Here is a 3,270-nt window from a genome sequence, read left to right as displayed (position 1 = left end):
ATATACATATATGTAAGACTATATTATGTCTATTTCCACTTGTCATCTGTTTCTCGGAAGGTAGATAGCATCTTCCTTCATAAGTCCAAGTCTTGAAAATAGGTCTTTAAAAGTCTAATAACCCACTCATTTAACAGTGGCATGTTTGTCATATTTTACTAGCTCAATTCATCCAGACTTAAAAACAACACAGAATGGTGATGATTTGAACATATGTTATTGCAGCTTGAAGTTAATCGGTCTTAGCAGGGTCTATGTTATCCTAGGTCCTTTAGTGAATATAAAACAAAGAGAAGATATAGAAGGAAAAGAGGGCACTTAAAAGAGGGTGAGCAACATGTTGAAGGACCTTGAGATCCTTCCATATTAGGAATAATGAAACCAATCAATTAGCCAACAAAAATGATTAAGTGCTTACTATGTTCCAGGTAATGTGCTAGGTACAAGTGATATAAAGATAATAAAAATCCTTCTCCTCTAGGTGGCATAGTGGATAGATCTCTGTTCCTGGAATCAAGAATACCTGAGTTCAAATCCAGCCTCAGTCACCTACCAGCTGTGTGAGCCCAGGAAAGTCATTTGGTCTCTATCAGCTTAGATTTCTTCATCTATAAAATGGGAATAATGATAGCATCCCAGGATTGTTGTGAGGATGAGATGAGATATATGGAAAGATGGTTTTGCAAACCTTAAAGTACCATAAAAATACTAGTTATCATCATCCTCATCAAGGGAGATAATGCACATAAATGATCTGGATTTCGAAAGTTAATTTTGGAGATTTGTGACTTTTGTGCTGAAGGCCATATTAAAGGTATCATGGAGGGTATATATATATCTGTAGAAAGAAGGTGCACCAGCCATGAAGTATGATTGAGAGGTAAGTGTGGAATAGCCTGAGCTTTGCACATAGTTTCATGAAATACCCAAAAGCCTAGAGGCAAGCCTTCAGGATATTGAGGAGATCGATCACATTTATGGTAGGACATAGACAAAAGGCATAGGATGTGAGGAGTGTACAGTTTGCAATCTGCAGCAGTGGAGAGATTATGCCATTTAAAAGATCCTTAATCTATTGGAGAAGCAAAATATATCAATAACCAAAGTGCCATGTTTTTCTTTTCTTTTTTTCTTTGTTCTTTTCTTTTTACTTTTTTAGGAGCAGATAACAGGTTTATTTGGTGAAAGCAGAGAGCAAATAGGCCAAAGGGGACATATGGTAGGGATTGGAAGTAAGGATGTTGGTAATCCTGAAAATGGTTAGTTACTTCAGGGGCAAGAGGATGATTTTTAAACTGAGAAAGTTAGGGGGTTCTTTGAAGAAAGGGGAGTTTTTTCAGCTATTCAGCACCATACGGACTAGCTCTTCATAGTTAATATAACTGTTGCTGTCTCCATGTCCTGCCACTCATACTTCCAATTCTTCCTCTGTCATCTTCCTTTCCCTTCCCTTCCCTCCCTTTCCCTGCCCTGCTCTCCCCTCCCTTCCCCTCCCTTCCTTTCTCTCCCCTTCCCTGCCCTTCCCTGAACCTTAAACTTACTGCACTCTGAAGCTCAGACACCATGGGGCCCCTGTCCCCTTCCTAAAGGCTCTGTTTCCCTCCCAGCCTGATGTCTTTCTTTTCTTTGCCTCATTGGGCATCTAGGTGGTGCAGTGGATAAAGCACCAGAGCAGGAGTCAGGAGGACCTGAGTTCAAATCTCACCTCAGACACTTGACACTCACTAGCTGTGTGACCTTGAGCAAGTCACTTAACCCTGACTGCCTCATCCTGGGTCATCTCCAGTCATCCTGATGAATATCTGGTCATTGGATCCAGATGGCTCTGGAGGAGAAGTGAGGCTGGTGACCTTGCACAGCCCTCCCTCACTCAAAACAAAGTCAAGTGCAAGTCATGTCATCATTTCTCTGATGGCATGGCCTTTGGTAACAAAGGACAAACACAATAGCAACCCAGGGTGATGAGGACATGTTGTATTTCAGCCCTAATGACTGTGCCATTCCCTTGATTTTCAAACACCTGAAGCCCTTTTACATAGTCTTCATATGTGCCCTACTCCTTATTCTTTGCTACGGTCTGCAGCATTAGTGAAAATGTTCAAAATTCAGCACCTTTCCATTCATCTTAGCACTCTTGGACTTCCCTAAGACCTTGAGCACCTCAGCATTGGTAGGATTCTGGTCCAGGGCTCACATCACACTGGCTGTATAAGATTTTTCCATCCCCTCTTCAGTCAAACAGCTGGAAGACCTCCTTGAATTCTGCTGTCTCATCCTCCGTGAAGTCACACATCTTGGACACCTTTTATCATTCATTATTCATTCATTCAACAAACATTGGGCATAGACAGCATGGAACATGTAAACCTCCAAGTTGCTGACAAAGGTTTAACAGCTAGTTCTCCAGAAAAGATGTTTTCAAGTGCCACTAACAGATTTTTAAATTAAATTTGCATTGGTAACATTTTCTTAAGTCTAGACAATCCATTTTTTAATGTAGTGTTTGTAGTGTTTTGTAGTATCTCCTGATTCTTATGGTGTAAATATTCATAATGAGAATTTAACAATCAGCCCTTAGAGCTGACTCCAGCTCATCCCTGCCCCAAGTGCTGACAATCAATTTCTTCACTAAGGATCTTCTTCAGAGCCAATGAAAGACATCTGAAAGGTAAACTGTTTGACACTGGGTAAAAGAACTTTGAAAACAGATGTCCATATTTCTTCTCTTTCCTTCCCCTCCCTTATAGTTTCCAGGATAGGAGAAACTTGTCAAATTAAGTTCTTCAGCAACCAAGTGAGAGGCTGAAATAGCATCTTTCCATTTGTATATCAGTGCTTCATAAGTTGATAGAATGGTGTGGTGGGAAGCATACTAGTCTTAGAGGTAAAAATGGAGCCTAAGTTCATCTCTTCCACTTTCACATGCCCCTTTCTTCCTCTGGGCCTCAGTTTTTGTCAAATGACACATTAGATAAGATGATCACCATGGTCTCTTCCAATTCTTAAAACCACAGTAGCAATTTCCTCATGTGTATCCACTGACATTGCTTTGTTTTGACTACCAAACACTGATTCATCTTCTTTGAATCTGTCATTGCTACTGTACAGCCAAACATCTAGGATTTTGCAATAGCAACATTGCTTTCCTGCTAACTCCCATGTCATATGTGAAAGGAGACAGGAGTGAAGAAAGAGGGCAGTAGGACTTCATCTTTTAGTCTGTGTATAGAATCCAAAGTTCAAGTAAGAGCTACCAAAAAGATTTTGCAA

The 3,270-nt window shown here is 40.4% G+C and overlaps 1 pseudogene; it reads right to left on the bottom strand.

The window, feature by feature from the left end:
• Positions 1-1,269: 1,269 nt before the first annotated feature.
• On the bottom strand, positions 1,270-2,566 carry LOC140527876 (myosin light polypeptide 6-like; annotated as a pseudogene).
• Positions 2,567-3,270: the final 704 nt, after the last annotated feature.

This window comes from Notamacropus eugenii, chromosome 1, assembly GCF_028372415.1.
Source record: "Notamacropus eugenii isolate mMacEug1 chromosome 1, mMacEug1.pri_v2, whole genome shotgun sequence".
In the NCBI taxonomy this organism is placed as follows: Eukaryota; Metazoa; Chordata; class Mammalia; order Diprotodontia; family Macropodidae; genus Notamacropus; species Notamacropus eugenii.
The sequence above is the reverse complement of the archived record's forward strand: the minus strand, read 5'-3'. Positions and strand labels throughout refer to the sequence as shown.